This window comes from Psammomys obesus, unplaced genomic scaffold, assembly GCF_907164565.1.
Source record: "Psammomys obesus unplaced genomic scaffold, mPsaObe1.curated_primary_1811, whole genome shotgun sequence".
NCBI lineage: Eukaryota > Metazoa > Chordata > Mammalia > Rodentia > Muridae > Psammomys > Psammomys obesus.
The window spans coordinates 1,455,892-1,476,324 of record NW_026592118.1 but is presented as its reverse complement, the minus strand read 5'-3'; the positions used below and the strand labels follow the sequence as shown (position 1 = coordinate 1,476,324).

General features: G+C 38.9%; 1 pseudogene; it reads right to left on the bottom strand.

Moving 5' to 3' along the window:
- Positions 1-6,234: 6,234 nt before the first annotated feature.
- LOC129680981 (transforming acidic coiled-coil-containing protein 3-like) lies at positions 6,235-7,586 on the bottom strand (annotated as a pseudogene).
- Between the last annotated feature and the right edge of the window lie 12,847 nt (positions 7,587-20,433).

Here is a 20,433-nt window from a genome sequence, read left to right as displayed (position 1 = left end):
TCCATTCTTGTCACTCAGCTTTAAATTTGTTAGCCCGTGTTATACAGTGGGGGCATTGTTTTTCTACACACAATAAATCCACTTAAACTCTTTTAAAATATGGATATATTTTAGGAAGAATCCTAGGTTTGCCTGTGAGATTTTCAAGCTGTAACCCTTGTGAGCTACAAATACTACAACATTGGCAAAACTTGTCCATTGAGGAACGTTTTGTTTGATTTATTTTTAATCAACATGATACCTGAGTTGTTTGATTTATTTTTAATCAACATGATACCTGAGTCATCTGGAAAGAGGCAATCTCAACTTAGAAGAAGCCTCCATCAGACTGGTCTGTGGGAAAGCCTATGGGGCATTTTGTTGATTGGTGGTTGATGGGAGAGGTCACTAAGTTTTAAAAATGTATGATGGTATTTCTCTACATTTTTCAGCTCTAATAAGACAATCTTAGATCCCTATTGATGTTTAAATGGCATTCTATGGAAGTTTAACTGTGAGCAGAAAAAGTGACATTACTTACAAGTAGGCAAAATTAATAAACCTCTGGAGTGCTTATAAATTACTTTGCAAAGAATATGAGCATGGAAATACAACAGTTTTGAAGATCTCTGTACTGTTAAAAAGAAATTGTTCACATTAGGAATTAATTAGTATTTTCCCATAGTATATGAAAATATTTTATATGATATTATCAAACTTTTCCCCAATAATGCTGTCATGTCCACTAATAGGCCTGCTATCATGACTAAATCCTGTGAGTCAAATATGAATACCAATGAGGTCAAAGTGCATGGCATGTATTCTAGTCATAATGTGGGAAACAGAACTTCCCTGACTCTCAAAAAGCTAGCTCATGGAGAACATTCATTTATTATTAAAGGTGTGTAAACACCTAGTATTTCAATCTAACCTATATTATGACAAAATAATTTAGTGTACATGAACATGTAATATAGTTACCAATACTCAAAAATATCGCTCCTCAGACACAGATAATTAAAACATTTATAACTTGAAAGAAATACTGTTGTTGTAAAATTAGATTTCAATAAAACAATAGCCAATATGAATTCCATCTATTACAATATCCTGATAAAATTAAAAACTGATTCACCTGATAATGAAAATTACCAGTTATGGTATAACTGATATATTCTCATTATTAAATCTCTGTATTTAGAAACTTTAATTATTTCCACTTCATTTTTGTTCTTTTCACATGTCTTTTATTTATTCTCTCAGTTTTTTCACCAAGTACCGTTTCTTTACTAAAAAATCTCATTGAAAGAAAAAAATGGAAAATTTCAGAGAAGTTTGAAATTTTATTTTAGTTAAACTTTAATTTAGTTTTCAGTTGTGTGTGTGTGTGTGATATGTCCATGAGATATGAATATACATGAATTATCCTATGAAAATGACGGTAGAGTTTTCTTCATGAATTCCAAAGGAACTCACTTGATAGTCATGAAAAAATGGTGACTAAATGAGCCAAAGGTAGCTCAAGATAATTTGGCTATTTTAGAGCTGCAACAAACATTATAGCCTCCTGACAGTCAATTACTGCTGCATTTTCCTGTGAACTTCGGTTCAATTATCCCAGATCAGCCTTTGCTATTACTGTATTTTATGCTATAAAATGTTGTACAGGGTAGGTATATTGTGAGATTTCTGTCAGCATTGGTGTCTTTTATTTTTGGGTTGAACTTTAGTCCCACTAAAATTGGGTAGATAGTAAGAAATATATTTCTGGCCAGATATTCAGAAATCATTCTCACCTACTTTGAAGATTAGAATATTGTACAGCATGGAATTTAACTGGAACATTTGTGTGTGTGTGTGATGGGCAAGGTTTGAAAACTCAAAACCCAAGCTTTATTTCCTCCAGAAAATTATGTTTTCTACCTGTGGTAAGGTTTATATGTGATGTATTGGAACTTCCAATACATTCCAGCATTCAGCTTCACACATTCCCCAAATATCGCCAGATACTTGGGGACCAAGTGATTAAAAATCTGAGCCTGTAGAAACACTCAGATTTCTGCCACCAAATTCCCTGTAAACTAAAGGTGACTTCAAATGCCTTGTGTGGGATCCAACAACCACCTGTCACTCATTCTCCTTAAGCTGAGCAGCTGTGCAGACACTGATAGTGCTATTAGTCAACAGCTTTGAACATAAACAGCGAGAACACAGTCTGGCGCTAAGTCAATCTACATAAACCACACTAAGTTTCTCCTCGAGACCTAAGATCTTCCTACACTGGATTTTTTTTCTCATGTTTAGAGAACAGGGTTGAGTTATTATTGTGGAACTGGTCTAAATAAGCACCAGGCAGAGAGCATTTGGATGAACCCATTACACAAGTTCCTCTATTATACGCATGTGGACATCTTAATGGGGGGGAGTTGTGTTTTGTGGGATTTTCTAGAGGGCAAGGATCTTAATGTGATTTGCTAGAAGTCCACATTGCACGGTCCATTGCAAAATATACCCCATGAAGAAGATGCCCACTGGGAATGTCCAGGTTTTCCAGTTCAGTTACACTTTGTAACACTGGCAGCACATCCATCTTGGTGCTTTCTACATGCTGGGCATGAGAAGAGACTATGCCAAGGAACCAATCCAAATTTATAACACTGTCTTCCTTTTCTATTTTTTCTTTTCTTATCACTTGTCATGAATACAATGAAGCCATTGAACACTGTGTGACCCAGCTTGCACCTTCTCTGCCTAGCATATCCTGGTTGGCAATGAAGTGCTGAAGTTGAAGCTGTGATATTTACAGATGAGATTAGTTTGAAGAGAAATTTAACTGAAAATTGACATTTTATAGGCCATGCAAATACCAAAACTCCATGGTATAGCTCAGGAATATTTCTTTATTCTTCTGCCCCAATTAGTGAAATGGAGTAAAGAGCACAATGCTCTCTGCACATCCTTCTTAAATCCTTCACTGTGACACCTTGTGTTTATGTGTGATTCCTGAAATGAAATACACTAGATTCCTCATTTAGCATCAAGTTTCTGAATGCCCCAATGACCTTGATCCTCTTAAGCAGTTGTTCTGAACTTGCGGTTGTAACCCCTTTGGCAAACCTGTATCTCCAAAACTGTTTACACTATGATCCACAGCAGTATCAAAATTACAGTTATGAAGTGGCAACCAAAATAATTTTATGGTTGGGAGTCACCACAACATGAGGATCTATTTTAAATGGTCTCAGCATTAGGAGGGTTGAGAACCATTGTTCTTAAGAATATAAGAATACTAATACACAAAGTAGATAGACCTGTGTGCAAAAGATATTTTTACTTAGTATTTAGGAAGCTCTGAAAACCTAATACAAGGAGCATAAATTCATCAACATAGCCTGAGAGCATGTCTTAGTCACATGCCCTATTGCTGTGAAGAGACACCATGACCACTGAAACTCTTATGGAAGAAAACACTTAATTAAGAACTTATGCTTTTAGAAGTGGGGAACATGGTAGCACTCAGGCAGACATGACACTAGAGAGGTAGCTGGAAGTTTTACATTCAAATCCACAGGAGTCAGGAAGAGAGAGCTGCTGGGTGTGGGCCTGTTTGGGCTTCTGAAACCTCAGAGCCCACCCCAAGAGACATACTTTCTCCAAGAAGGCAACACCTACTTTAACAAAGCTGCATTTCCTAACCCTTCTCAATTAGTGCCACTCCCTAGCGCCTCAGCATTTAAAGAGAGAGGCCTATGGCGTCCGTTCCTATTCAAGGCACCACAGACCTTTATAGAATATTCTTTTTCAGTGACTCACCCCACAGTGAACATCCTGTACTAAATCAGGAATCAGATCCTCACTAATAGCAAAGTTTGTGGTCCAAAAAGCAAGCTGTCAGTATGACATTGGGACCTGGGTTTGATTCCCAGCACAAAAATGGTAACACATAACAACCTAGGAGTCTCTTTCCAGAATGTTCAACATGGTCTTCTGTCCTCTGCAGTGTCAAGGAACACACACATGTTGTGTACACATTTATATACAGAGCAGACACCCATAAACATAAAATAAATTACTTAACTGATTAATTAATTAAAATAAAATGATAACTTTCAAAATATTTTAGGGTCAAGAAGGAATCTAGAAGCAAATAGTAATCATAAAACACAATACTTAGAAGACAAGTAGCAATGCAGAAGAAAAACCTCACTTAAAATTCTTCAAAAGGATCCCATTTTAGCCTCAAAACTGCCAGTCAGGTTCAGCAGGAATGTGCACCGTCCCCTATCTGTTCTGGACACAAAATCTGTCAAAGCCAGTTCATTGAGATGTCTTGGCCAGAAACTTCAGAATGAACCAGAATGAGAGATAGGATTTAGTAAAAGGAGATTTTAAACATAGTTTTAAGCATGGCTGTTCACTGAAGGTGAAGCACTTAAGGAATAAGGCACTGTATACACAAACAAAACAGTAAGATGTGCACGAGGCTGATGATCCCGACATGAACTTTCTGAGATGGTAAACGAAAAACATGGATAAGGAATATGGTGGAAAATTTGGTAAGCATGACATGCTATAGGGTTAGACCAGTGTTTGTCTGCTTTTGGCTTCCATGGCACTGTATTGGACTTTAGAACGACAGTTTTCTGTGTAAATATTGATCATCTATTAAAAAGGAAATTATGTGCATGTTGCATCTTGGAAGACTTGTAGAAAGTGCATCTAAGTTTATAGTATTTCCCATACAAGTTACATTATTGACTTCCACAAATTATTCATTTTTAAGTGGAGAGTGTCACAAAATTCTTTCCTATCACCTCTAAGTTAAAAGCAATCTATGCTTTGCTTTAGAAGAGAGTTACTTTTCCTTATGCTATAAAGACTAACACAATGTCAATTATAGCTTTGTCACTTTTGATTATATATTTATATAATTATAAATAGAATTAATCTATTAAATACATGAGTCTCATAGACTAACATGAGAATTCTAGCATATTAAAATGTTAGTAGGCTCTGCTGCCCTGTCTGAACTCACCCAAACTGTTTCCTTATTGATCACACATGTCTGTGTGTGATAGTCTCAAGAGAGAGAAAATAAATACAAACAAAAACCATTGTTAGAATTCCTTAATATTTACAGTGATTTAAAATAATTTTATTTCTCAGTCAACGATTATTCTGAACATTTTCATAGGGATTTGTTTGTTGTGTGATGCACAATCTTATTACCTGTGAGCACCAAGTGTTGGCTATTCTTGTAATATGGAGTTCCTTGCTGGCTTCCTAAGCTCCTGTTTGTTGTGGAGATAACCATGGTTTTGTTTTGGTCCCAGGTGTGGGATGTATGACTGATTCAGATGGTCCACAGCAGCAGACTATTTGCCTCATGTGGGCTCTGAGAGGAGATGTTTGCCAGCTGCAGATGGTTTGAGTCTGAGGACTATGGAGAGAGAATAAATGCCAGAGTTCAGAGAGTAAATACAGGGGAAAGATGGCTGCTCCTGCTTCCCTCTTGCTCTCTTTGTTTGCTGTTGTGAAACAAAAAGGTGGAGATCTTCTGAAACAAGCACTGGAAAGGCTTCAAGCAACCCTATGATCCTAACCAGCAGGAAACAGCTAAGAAAGAAATGTACCCTCTCTCCCACTAACCCTTTCTCTCCCCTACCTGGTGTTGAGGTGATGGAAGGGATTGGGGTGGAGTAGGGAGAAAACGATATAAGAAATGTAAACAAAAGAGTTTTAAAAGCTAATACCAACGCCTGTTTCTGTGCTTTCTTCATTCTCTGCAGCGCATGGGATGGAAGAAAGAAGAGATATCTGGTAAGATACTGGGCAACTCAGGATAGAGCCTGTTAGGATGGGCCATGTGGTGCTGACCCATGTAAACATCTCACCCTCTGGACCCATCCCCATCTCCAGCACTTTCGTTCTGCTCAACCTAAGACTTCTGAAGTGAACAGAACACGTTAAATGGAGTCAAATTTTGGAAAACCGTGATTCCCAAATTTTGTTATTATTATTATTATTATTATTATTATTATTATTATTATTATTATTATTATTCATGATTTCCACATCTGCATGAGGTTTATTTTTTATTTTTCTGCAGGGGACTTCAAAACAATCAGCATCTCAATAAGAGAGCCTGTGAACTAACTTTTCTTCAGCATCCTTTCTTCACTTCGGATTCTTATTATATACCATGACATCAGCAGAACCTGCAGTCATTGGTTTATAATAACTGTCTTTCGGATATCATGAACTCATGGAGAAGATGACGCGGCCTCTTATTCCACACCTCTGTTCCACAGTCTTTTCCAGTGAGTGGATCTGCATCTGTGCCTTCCTCAGGCTTGTCTGGAAAGCCAGTGCCTCTGTTTGGGCCTTGCTGCGTACTTGGGCAATCTCTTCATTTGCGAGCTTGAGCTTTTCTTCTACATGGACTTTCAGCGCCTGATACCTCTGGCCTTCCTTTCCAATCTTCACTATATATTCCTCAACACACTTCTTCAGTGACTTTTCATTCTTGTGGTAGCCTTCAGTCACTTCCTTCTGCTTCTCGACGTGCATGGAAAGGTCAGAGAAGGATTTCTCCACAGGGCTCAGATCTGCAGTGAGCTGGTCTCTCTTCTTTAGGACCTTGTGGATTTTGTCTTCAGCCAGTTCCTTCTGTTTCTCAGCCTCCTCCATTGACTTGTACTGATCTTCTCAAACCCATCTACAATCTCTCCCATTTCCAAGTACTTTGCGCTGAGGTCTCCGCTCTAAATTCTCCTGTTGTGCTGCATCCAGCTCTTCCTGGCTGTGTTGCAGCACCTCTGCAATAGGCTCAATAGGAAGGAGACCTCTAGGTTCAAGGACATACGGGGGTGGGCCTGACACAGCAACATCCAGAGTGCTCAAGAAATCTAAATCCACAAGCTTGCCTTCCATCGGATTTCCCGAGCCAGGCTCCTTTTTATCCTGTGTACTATTTGTCACCAGGACCAGTGGCATTGGCCACATAGGGCTCTCTTTTAGGAGGGAATCAACTTTTAAATACAAAGACTGCTTCCTCCAGGCTGACTCCTTAAATGAGGAAGTTCCAAACTGCTCCAGATAATCCACTTCAAGGCCAGTACCTAGAACTTCTGTTGGGTCTCTGAAGCTCTCTTCCTTTGGGTCCAAGATAGGCTCTGGTCCCTGATGGAATGGTTCCAGTAGTGGCTCAATAGAAGGGGCCATCAGCTCATTGTCCAAGATAGGCTCTGGTTCCTGATGGGAAGGCTCCAGCACTGGCTCAATGGGAGGAGCAATCAGCTCATCTTTTTCTGTAAAAAGAAAAAGTGGTCATTTTGTAATCCAATATTGTCATCCAAAGCAAAAGGAATCTCAAGTTTGCTGGTCATTTTAGGGCTTAAGATGCTGTGTGTGTGTGGATCCCGAAGAGGTGTCTGAAAAGTCAACTTTGCTGCTTTAGCCTGGTTCTTGGGTGGTACATTTTCTGTCTGTGACAGACGAAGAACAGAGGATCTTCCAGTAAGTTCTTGTTGTGAAAACAGGAAGTCACAGCTTTCTGAATTCTTTTCACTGGGGACATTTTCGTCATTTAAGAGATGAAGACTCATGCGGCTGCTCTCCGCACAACTCGCTGATCCGGGCCGGGAGGTAGCTCCGGCCACGACCGCCACGCAGAACGCTAACATCCAGGCCAGGACTACCAGGGCTCCAGAGGTGGGGGCGGCGGCGTCCTCAAGCAGGGCGCACGGCTCCGGCCGGCGGGAGGGCACCGCTCCGGAGTCTGGCGGCCGCTGGAGCCCAGCTGCCCACGCGCAGGTCCCGCTTCGGCCCAGGGTCAGCCCTGTCCCCGTGGCCGGCTGCCCACCCGGAGTCCCTGCACCAGAGCTGGCCGCAGGGCGCCAGCGTCTCCTGCCACCCTCGCTGCCACAGTGCACTCAAATGCGCGCCGGGCTGTTTCTTATAATTTTATAAATTACATATTCAGAAACAACTTAAATGCCTTTTTTCCCCCCAGAGACAAGAAGAGTTGAGTTATAAACAACATTCTGGTTTTCTGCCTCAACGCTCTCTCCCTGCACCAAGATCAGACCAAGGAAACCATTCAAAGGTCCTTCGCAGCCCACGTGCATGCCACTTGCTTTAGATTCAGAAGTCTGGCTTCTGGTACCCTCTCTGAACCAGGTGTCAGGATTGCTTGATTACCTAAGGCAGCTTTCAGGGTGTTACAGTTCAACGTTGTAACATTAGCTGTAATCACATTCTGACTTACAGGAAATTGAAAATATGATCTATGAATTTTTTGCTCTTACGGAGAGACCTTAATTATAACAGAATGAGGTTCAGTATCCTATGACCACAGTGACTGATTTTGCCCCTGTCTAAACATTTTATTCTCTAACAAATTGTCTTCCTTTAATGTGACGAACTTTTAACATGAGTCCATAAAAATAGGTTGTATTTGTTCAATAAATGTGATGCATATATTTTTACTGTTTTCTATAAGTTTGTGTTAATAAGCAGCAATGCTTGTGTTATAGATAAGCAAAATTAGCAAACACTCTTCTGTTATATGGGAGAATGAGTAAAACCATGAGGTTTTAAGGAATAACAAAAAGGATTTTATTGAAAAAAATTTATTTGATATATGTGTGATTTTGCCATTTAATAATAACAAATTTGAATAAAAGATTAATATTTTTATTAATTGTTAATTTTTAAGTAGAGAATTAAATTATTGTGGTGGAGATGTGGCTCAGTGGTTAAGAGCATTTGCTCATCCTACAGAGGATCCAGGTTGGGCTCCTAGCACCCACATCAGAGCGCAGAGCCATCCGTAAGTTCAGTTCAGTTTCAGTGAATCCAGTGTCCTCTTATGGACTCCGTGAGCCCCAAGCACACACGTGATGCACAGACATACATAAGGTGAGACACGCCATCGTGTAAAATAAAACATAAGCAAATCTTTAAAAGAATATGTGATTATTGTGATTATACATTGCACTGTAAGGCAGACAGCACCTTCAGCATTTGTCAGTGTTGATGCTATTATAAATTTACGATTGTCAGTGCTGAGTAAACCACCTAACATACATGGACAGTATAAAATGCCTGAACATTTAAGGGCCAGTTCAGAAACTGTTGAATTTTAACATGAGTTGAGCTAATCCCAAACCAAAACTTATTGAATCATTTTTATTTGTTCTTTGAGAAGTTCTTGGAATTATATTGATTACATTTAATCCCAACCCCTTCCCTGCCTTAAATGAATATTTTTTTTTCAAAACTGAAACTCAATCTCAAAGAACTTTTTTTAAAAATAAGCATTTGAGCACAGTGCAATTTAAATATGTACTAATTTGATACACAGAAAAATATTAAAAGTTTTGTTTCCATATTAAACAATTGGTTTGCTTTCTAAAAGCATAAGATCAGGTATGTACAGCAACAATGCAATTCATGCATATGATAGCCTTGAATTTGGCCAAGGTATTTTGGGCTGCGTGCTGCCCCCGTATGGGTGGTGTGGTCAGAGCCAAGGCTGCAGTGGGCCACATGGTGCAATGTGCATATTACTATATCTATAATAATTATTATTACACAATTGTTATTATATCATCATCATTATAATGATACTGACCATGAGTCACAATATGTACCAAGCAAAAATAACATGTCAAAACCTTATCATCATTGAAATAGTAGTTATAAATTATCATGATTATATGTGATGCATACAGAATCTTGAAGGTATGATTCCCTGCATCTGTGGTGTGAAAAGGTAGATCTCAGAATTTAAGCATTTTAATACTGTTTCAGTTAGCTTGAACAGGCTCACTTCATGGACCACACAATTATTTCTTCTTCCTTCATCAATGCCACTATTTCATTAACAATCTCCTCAACATATTATAATTCAGTGATCAGTCATATTTAAGTTAAACGTAGATATTTGTCAGGCTGAAATGAGAATACTATAGTGTATATTTTCTCCATATAATTCATTAATTATCTGTCTATTCATTCTATGAGACTGAAGATTCCACCCATTGTCAGTTACTAGAAATCACAAACAAAAACAATGTTCTCATTGGAATTGAAGTATAAATTAAGTATGCTTGGGTATGTATATTTTAATTTGTTATTTTAATTACTGTAATTCCCATCTTTTATATTTCATCTAATCAGAATATCCTCATTAAATTCTTTTATTATTATTATTATTATTATTAATTACACTTTATTCACTTTGTATCCCCCCATAAGCCCCTCCCTCCTCCCCTCCCGATTCCACCCCACCTCCCCTTTCTTCATGCATGCTCCTCCCCACGTCCACTGATAGGGGAGGTCCTCCTCTCCTTCCTTCTGATCTTAGTCTATCAGATAATATCAGGAATGGCTGCATTGTCTTCTTCTGTGGCCTGGTAAGGCTGCTCCCCCATCAGGGGGAGGTGATCAAAGAGCAGGCCAATCAGTTTATGTCAAAGGCAGTCCCTCTTCCCATCACTATGTAACCCACTTGGACACTAAACTGCCATGGGCTACACCTGTGCAGGGGTTCCAGGTCATCTCCACAAATAGTCCTTGGTTGGAGTATGAGTCTCTGGGAAGTTCCCTGTGTTCAAATTTTCTTGTTCTGTTGCTCTCCTTGTGGAGTTCCTGTCCTCTCCAGCTCTTGCTATTTCCCACTTCTTACATAAAATTCCATTCACACTGCCTGCCACTTGGCCATAAGTCTTAGCTTCTGCTTTGATAGTCTGCAGGGCAGAGCCTTTCAGAGGCCCTCTGTGGCAGGTTCCTAGCTTGTTTCCTGCTTTCTTCTTCTTCTGATGTCCATCCTCTTTGCCTTTCAGGATAGGGATTAAGCATTTTAGTCAGGGCCCTCTCTCTTGATTAGTTTGTTTAGATGTACAGTTTTTAGTAGGTTTATCCTATATTATATGTCTATATGAGTGAGTATATACCATGTGTGTCTTTCTGCTTCTGGGACAACTGACTCAGGATGATCCTTTCCAGGTCCCACCATTTACCTGCAAATTTCATGATTTCCTTATTTTTCATTGCTGATTAATACTCCATTGTGTAGATGTACCACAATGTTTGCATCATTCTTCAATTGAGGGGCATCTGGGCTGTTTCCAGCTTCTGGCTATTACAAATAAAGCTGATACAAACATAGTTGAGCAAATGTCCTTATTGTATACTTGACCCTCTTTTGGATATTTGCCTAGGAGTGGTATGGCTGGGTCTTGAAGAAAAAGTGGGGAAGACCCTAGAACTCATTGGTTCAGGAGACAACTTCCCAAACAGAATACCAACAGCACAGGCTCTAAGAGCAACAATCAATAAATGGGACCTTATGAAACTGAAAAGCTTCTCTAAAGCAAAGGACACTGTCATCAAAACAAACGACTGCCTACAGATTGGGAAAGAATCTTCACCAAACCTCTATCTGACAGAGGCCTCATATCCCGTATATTTAAAGAACTAAAGAAGCTGAAAAGCAGCAAACCAAGTAATCCAATTGAAAAATGGGGACAGAGGTAAACAAAAAATTCTCTGTAGAGAAATATCGAATGGCAGAGAAACACTTAAAGAAATGCTCAGTGTCATTAGCCATCAGAGAGATGCAAATCAAAACAACCCTGAGATTTCACCTTACACCCATAAGAATGGCCAAGATCAAAAACTCAAGTGACAACACATACTGGAAAGGATGTGGAGAAAGGGGAACCCTCCTCCATTGATGGTGGGAATGTAAACTGGTACAACCAGTTTGGAAATCAATCTGGCGCTTTCTCAGACAACTAGGAATAGCGCTTCCTCAACACCCAGCTCTTTCTTATTTTTAAATAACAAATGATTCCAGTTACTGTTGAATATACATGCACAAATGTGGGACGCACTGTGGCCCCATTCTTAAAGAAATGTGACTATTCCTCCCTCAAGAGCTAGTAACTAGCAATCACTCCAGCTAGGGGTGGGCCCTCATGAGACTCTCCCCAACCCATTCTGAAATGTTAAATGTCTTCATCATGTGCTGCTTAATGATGTGAATGCTATTTTTGTATCTGAAATATTCTTTACTTCTGTGACTGGAATTCATCATTAGTTATATTTGAAAGCAATTTCCAGAACCTCAGTGTAACTAAAACCTATATTTTAACATTGAAAACATATTTTGTTTTCATAAACTGTGTTCTGATTACAGTTTCCCATCACCCATCTCATCCCAGATCTTCCCCACATCCCCACTTTCCTCTGATCTTACTTTGCTCATGCCATATCTAACTTCCAGGCCAAGCCTTGCTCTCACAACCCGTTCCCTTTCTCCAATCTGTCTGCTTCCTCTCCAATACCTACACTCACAGCAGGTCTCACAACCAGATCTTGGCCCAGACTATAGAGCCCAGCCTGCTGTGTCCATTTGAAATATACAGAAGAAGTCTACATATTCAGGTCTCATCATAAAAACACAAGCAATATGAAAGATCAAGACATGATATCCTCCTGAAAATTCACTAGTTCTATAGAAATATTATTCAAAAAAAGTTATCTAGATGAACCCCACAGCCCAGAACCCCACAGAACTGAAAAGAAAATCATTAAATAATATATGTATATATTTAGGAAATGTATTAATTATATATTAAAGGAAAAGAAGCCATGAATTTGAAAGATGACTGGGGGGGGGAGGTCATGTGAAATTTCATAGGTAGAAAATAAAAAGGAAATAATATAATTATAACCTCAAAAAATTAAAAGTATTTTTAAAAGAATAGTTATGTACTTCATCAAAGAAGTCAAGGAATTTCAAAAATGACACAAACATCTTTTTTTATTTTTATTTTTATTTTTAGTTACATTTTATTAACTCTGTATCCCAGCTATATCCCGCTCCCTCATTTCCTCCCAATCCCACTCTCCCTCCCTCATCTCCTCCCTACCCCTTTCCTGATAGGGGAGGACCTCCTCCCCTTTCATCTGACACTATTTTATCAGGTATCTTCAGGACTGGCTTGCTTGATTTATTGCTTTTTAACTTCTTTAGTTCTTTATATATTCTGGATATCATCCCTCTGTCAGATATAGGGTTGGTGAAGATCCTTTCTCAGTCTGTAGGCTGTTGTTTTGTTCTGATGAGAATGTCTTTTGCTTTATAGAAGCTTTTCAGTTTTATGAGAGGTCCCATTTACTGATTGTTGCTCTTAGAGCCTGTGCTATTGGTGTACTGTTCAGGAAGTTGTCTCCTGTGCCAATGAGTTCTAGGCTCTTCCCTACTTTTTCTTCTATCCAATTTAGAATATCTGGTTTTATGTTGAGGTCTTTGATCCACTTTGATCCACTTGGACTTTAGTTTGACACAAACATCTTAATGAGCTTAAAGAGAATAAGTGCCTGAATAGTACCTTGGTAAACACACACACACATTAAAAAAAAAAAAAAAAAAAAAAACACTAGTTGGATCAAATGACAAATACAATCCAAAATTTGATAACAGAATACAATAAAGAGATAGAAATATTGAAGAGACCTCAAGCTGAAATGAAAATGGAGTGGAAAAACTCAATAACCCAGCTAAAAGACTCAGGATAGCTCTACAAATAGAATGGATCAAGCATAAGATAGGGATACTAAGACTCAAGAATAAACTAGAAAAATTAAGACACACAAGTGAAGGACTTGAAAAAACAAGCATGTGAAAGGAAAATGCAGGAACTATGGGATATCATAAAAATAGCAAATAGTCAAATAATAGGCATTGATGCAGGAGAAGAATACTAAGTCAATGATATTGGCAAGATCATCTGAACAAAAAATTATAAACTTCAGAATAAAATGACAACATATATATAATGGACATACAGATATCTACATAATATTACACCCAAAGACCAAAGAATATACATTCTCCTCAGCAATCCACAGAAATATCTGTAAAATAGACAGCATACTAGGACATAAAATAGTCATAAAAATTCAGAAAAATTGAAATATGTGTGTATTCTTTAATAATAATAATAAAGCTTAAAATCAATGACAACAAATTTCTAAGGGGTACACCAACTCAAAGAGGTTAAGCAACACAGAGACACTAACCACACAAACACAATTTGGAAAGGATTACCACTTCTATTTCAAGGTATATTACAGAGATGGAGTGATAAAACAGTCTGATACTGGAACAAAACAAAGAGGTAAACCAAAGGACCAAAATAGAAAACCCAAATATGAGTCCACATAACTTTAGCCATCAGATACATCAGACAAAGATACTGAAAACATATATTAGAGCAAAGACAGTAACTTTCACAAATGGTGGTAGGAAAACTGATGTTCACATGTAGAAGAATGAGATAGGAGAGTTTCAGTTACAAAAAGGAGGACAATACAGAAGATGAGGGAAGGAGGAATGATAAAAAACACTGAAGCTGTCTAAAAAAAAGCCATAGGAAGTCATATTATTTTATATTTACCCAAATTGTGTGTGTGTGTGCGTGTGTGTGTGTGTGTGTGTGTGTGTGTGTGCATGTGTGTGTTTCCTGTGTGTGTGTCTCTGGGTGTGAGTGTGTGCTTTAAATTAAGTTATGCCACTTGCTTGATGTTTTCCCTCAAGAACTATAGGCTATATATTCTATAGACTTACATATTCTGGATATTAGCCCTCTGTCAGATGTAGGGTTGTTGAAGAACCTTTCCCAGTCTGTAGGCTGTTGTTTTGTTCTGCTGACAGTGTCCTTAGCTTTATAGAAGCTTTTTAGTTTCATGAGGTCCCATTTATTGATTGTTGCTCTTAGAGCCTTTGCTGTTGGTGTTCTGTTCAGGAAGTTCTCTCCTGTGCCAATGAGTTCAAGCCTCTTCCCCACTTTTCCTTCTAATAGGTTAGTGTGTCTGGTTTTATGTTCGGACATTTGCACAACCATGTTCGTAGCAGCTTTTTTCGTAATAGCCAGAATCTGGAAACAACCCAGATGTCCCTCCACTGAGGAATGTACAGAAGTTGTGGTACATTTACACAATGGAATATTACTCAGCAATTTTAAACAAGGAAATCATGAAATTTGCAGGCAAACGGATAGACCTAGAAAAGATCATCCTGAGTGAAGTAAAACAGAAGGAGAAATGGTATATACAAATGGTATATACTCGCTTATAAGTGCATATTAGACATATAGTATAGGATAAACACAAAAATCTGTACTCCTAAAGAAGCTAAGTAAGAAAGAGGACCCTGGGAAAGATGCTCATTCCCTCATTCAAAAGGGCAAATGGGATAGACATTGGAAGCAGGAGAAAACAGGGAACAGCACATAAACCTACCACAGAGGGCCTCTGAAAGACTCTGCTGAGCAGGGTTTTGAAGCAGATGCTGAGATTCATAGCCAAACTTTTGGCAGAGTGCAGGGAATCTTAAGAAAGAAGGAAGAGATAGAAAGACCTGGAGAGAACAGGATCTCCAAATGGAGACCAAAAGAGCTAAAATCATCATCATCATCGTCATCATCATCATCATCATCATCATCATCATCATCATCATCATCTGGGCCCAGGGGAGCCAGCAGAGACCAATGCAACAACCAAGGACCTTGCAGGGAGAGGACCTAGATCCCCTACACAGACATAGCCCATGGCAGCTCAGTCACCAAGTGAGTTCCCTAGTGAGGGGAGCAGGGGCTGCCTCTGACAGGAACTCAGTATCTGGCACTTTGATCACCTTCTCTTGCGGGGGTACAGGCTTGCTAGGCCACAGAGGAAAACAATGCAGTCAGTCCTGATGAGACCTGATAGGCTAGAGTCAGATAGAAGGGGAGGAGAACCTCCACTATCAGTGGACTAGGAGAAGGCCATAGGGGGAGAAGAGAGAGAAATGGTGGCACTGGGAGGAGACAAGAGAGGGGGCTATAGCTGGGAAACAAAATGAATAAAGTATAATAAATAATAAAAAAGTTAAAAAAAAGAATAGTAAATTGAATAGGTAAGTGGGAAAAGTTAGTTATTGTTCACATAAATTTAATTTAAACTAAATTATTATAAAAGTATTAATTTTAAGAACAAATAAAATAATTATCTGGCCAGACAGAGTGGTATACATCCATAATCTCAGACACTCCTGTCTGTGGCAAGCAGGTTGTCATAAATTTCAGGCCAACTTTGGCCTATATAACATATACCAAGCAAACCAAGAACACATAGAAAGATCCTTTCAAATACTAAAGGAATAATGAGTAAAAAATAAATGAATAAATAATGGAGAAAGAAAAAGAAATAACAATAATAATAAAAAGACAGTTACTAATCATCTAAGCATTTCAAATATAAAAATATCTGCATTAAAATGTATAAGAATATTACTGAGCACTGAGCACTGAGACAGTAAAGAAGCTTCCAGGCTGCTGTCACACTTGCCGTTCTTAGCTGCATCCTTGCTGGTCATATATAATTCTTCAGAAAGCCATGATCCACCACACCACAGTCATCCCGGAAGAGGCATGATTGAACTATAATCTCTGTGCCTGCTTGAAGCTTTTGGGTTTTTTTTAATTTTATTTTTTTCTTATCAGTTACATTTTATTAACTCTGTATCCCAGCTGTGTCCCGCTCCCTCATTCCCTCCCAATCCCACCCTCCCTCCCTCGTCTCCACCGTGCCCCTTTCCAAGGCCACTGATGGGGGGGACCTCCTCCCCATTCATCTGATCCTGTTTTATCAGGTATCTTCAGGACTGGCTGCAATGCCCTCCTCTGTGGCCTAATAGGACTGCTCCTCCCTTGGGGGGTGTGGAGGTCAAAGAGCCAGTCATTGAGTTCCTGTTAGAAATAGGTTATATCCATACATGGTCCTTAGTTGAATGTCAGTCTCTGAAAAGACCCTGTGCCCAAATATATTTGGTCCTTGTGGAGCTACTATCCTTTCCCCATCATACTAACTCCCCTTCTTTGATATGATTCCCTGTACTCTGTCGAAGGTTTGGTCATGAGTATCTGCTTTGAAAACACTGCTAGTTAGCGTCTTTCAGATGCGCTCAGTAGACTCCTGTCGTACGTTCAATGCACATCCCATTTGTCTTTCTAAATGAGGATTGATCATCTTACCCATGTCCGCTCTCTGGATTTTAGCCCTCTGTCAGATAAAGGGTTAGTGAAGATTCTTTCCCAATCTGTAGGCAGTCATTTTGTTTTGATGACGGTGTCCTTTGATTTACAGAAGCTTTTCAGTTTCGTGAGGTCCCATTTATTGATTGTTGCTCTTAGAGCCTGCGCTGTTGGTGTTCTGTTCAGGAACTTGTCTCCTGTGCCAATGAGTTCAAGGTTGTTCCCCACTTTTTCTTCTAACAGATTTAGAGTATCTGGTTTTATGTTGAGGTCTTTGATCCACTTGGACTTTAGTTTTGTGCAGGGTGATGAAAATGGATCTATTTTCATTTTTCTGCATGTAGAGATCCAGCTGGACTAGCACCATTTGTTGAAGATGCTGTCTTTTTTTCTATGGAATGGTTTTGGTTTCTTTGTCAAAAATCAAGTATTCATAGGTATGTGGGTTTATTTCTGGGTTTTCTATGCAGTTCCATTGATCCTCCTTTCTGTTTTTATGCAAATACCACGAAGTTTTTATTACTATTGCTCTGTAGTACAACTTGAGATCAGGGATGGAGATACCTCCAGATGATCTGTTGTTGTACAGGATTGTTTTGGAGATTCTGGGTTTTTTGTTTCTCCATATGAAGCTGAGAATCTTTTTTTCAAGGTCTGTAAAGAATTGAGTTGGTATTTTGATGGGGATTGCATTGAATCTGTAGATTGCTTTTGGCAGGATGGCCATTTTCACAATGTTAATCCTACCAATCCATGAGCACGGGAGATCTTTCCATCTTCTGAGATCTTCTTCAATTTCTTTCTTCAGAGACTTGAAGTTTTTCTCAAACAGGTCTATCACTTGCTTGCTTAGTGTCACCCCAAGGTACTTTATGTTATTAGTGGCCATTGTGAAGGGTGTTGTTTCCCTAATTTCTTTCTCGGCCCTTTTGTCTTTGGTATAGAGGAGGGCTTCCGATTTTTTTGAGTTGATTTTGTATCCTGCCACTTTGCTGAAGGTGTTTATCAGCTGGAGGAGTTCTCTGGTTAAATTTTTGTGGTCGCTCATGTATGCTATCCTATCATCTGCAAATAGTGACACTTTGACCTCTTCCTTTCCGATTTGTATCCCCTTGATCTCCTTTAGTTGTCTTATTGCTCTGGCTAGGACTTCAAGAACTATGTTGAAGAGGTATGGAGAGAGTGGGCAGCCTTGTCTTGTCCCTGATTTCAGTGGGATTGATTTAAGTTTCTCTCCATTGAGTTTGATGTTGGCTATAGGCTTGCTGTGTATTGCCTTTACTATGTTTAGATATGTGCCTTGTATCCCTGATCTCTCCAAGACTTTGAACATAAATAGATGTTGGACTTTGTCAAATGCTTTTTCAACATCTAAGGAGATGATCATGTGGTTTTTCTCCTTCAGTCTGTTTATGTGGTGGATTACATTGATGGATTTCCATATGTTGAACCACCCTTGCATGCTTGGGATAAAGCCTACTTGGTCATCGTGGATGATATCTTTGATGTGTTCTTGGATTCGGTTTGCAAGTATTTTATTGAGTATTTTTGTGTCAATGTTCATAAGAGAGATAGGTCTGAAGTTCTCTCTTTTTGTTGGTTCTTTGTGTGGTTTAGGTATCAGGGTGACTGTTGCTTCATAAAATGAGTTTTGTAATATACCTTCTGTTTCTATTTTGTGGAATAGTTTGAGGAGAATTGATGTTAGTACTTCTTTGAAGGTCTGGTAGAATTCCGCACTGAAACCATCTGGCCCAGGGCTTTTTTTGGAGGGGAGACTGTGAATGACTGCTTCAATTTCCTTGGGGGATATAGGGCTATTCAGTCTTTCTACCTGATCTTGACTTAATGTTGGAAGATGGAATCTATCAAGAAAATTGTCCATTTCATTTACGTTTTCAAACTTTGTGGCATATAGGCTTTTGTAGTATGACCTAATGATTGTTTGAATTTCCTCAGTGTCTGTAGTTATATCACCCTTTTCATTTCTGATTTTGCTGATTTGGATAGATTCTCTCTGCTTTTTAGTTAGTTTGGCTAAGGGTTTGTCTATCTTGCTGATTTTCTCAAAGAACCAGCTTTTTGTTTCGTTGATTCTTTGAATAGTTTTATTTGTTTCTAACTGATTGATTTCAGCCCTGAGTTTGATTATTTCCAGCCGTCTGCTCCTCTTGGGTGTATCTGCTTCTTTTTTTCTAGGGTTTTCAGTTGGGCCATTAAATTGTTTGTATGTGATGTTATGAATTTCTTCTTGCAGGCACTTAGTGCTATAAATTTTCCTCTGAGCACTGCTTTCAATGTGTCCCATAAATTTGGGTATGTTGTGCCTTCATTTTCATTGAATTCTAGGAAGTCTTTAATTTCTTTCTTTATTTCTTCCTTAACCCAGCTGTCATTGAGTAGCAAGTTTTTCAGTTTCCATGTGCGTGTCGGCTTTTTGTTCAGTCTCCTGGTCACTGGAGAGTGTTGTCCAGCTTCTCAGACACAGTGTTCTCCTGGCGCCGCCATCTTGGCCCCCCTGAAGCTTTTATATAATGCTTGTACCTTGTATTCAATCACAATCCCTGGGTCCTTTTCTGAGCTTATGGTCAACAACTAACCCAGACTTCTGCCAAGACTGTTAGCTTGTCTGGCTTTCAAACATTCCAAAATTAAAATACTTGCAGAAAAAGAAAGATCAGAATATTTTTAGAAATTATAATATGAAAAATAATAGGAAAACACTAAATAACACCCTCAATTTAAAAGGAAAAGAAAAGAAAACAAAATAACAAGAAATGTCAATTAGACATCCAGTGTCTAATTGCATATGAATTATGATCTTTCTTGCTAGTTAAAAGGGAGAAAGAGAGCTGAGCCCCAGAATCCATCACTCTCTGCTTCTTAGCTGCAAACATAATGTGACTCGCTGCCTTATGCCCCTGCTGACTCAGCTGGAGTTGTGCTCAGCACCAGGCTTTCCCTGCCCTGACTGACTGCCATTTGGTGGAACAGTTTGGGAAGCATGAGGAGGTATAGCCTTGTTGGAGGAGGTGTATCACTAGAGGCAGCCATTGGGTTTCAAAGGACTCTTCCATTCTCAGTTAGCTCTCAGCCTCCTGCTTGAGGATCAAGGTGTGATCTCTCAGCTGCTGCTTTAGCCTAATGTCACCTTGCCTTTCCTGTACCTTCATGCATGTTAATCCTATGGAACCAAAAGCCCAGTTAAACTGTCTTTTATAAGTTGATGTAGTCATGGTGTTTTACCACAGCAATAAAAATGTACCTAAGACAGAAATTGGTAACAGGTTATTGCTATTAAAGCCATGACCACATGGTTTAAGAGACAAGGAGCATTAGGAAATTTAATTTTAGAGCAAAGGCT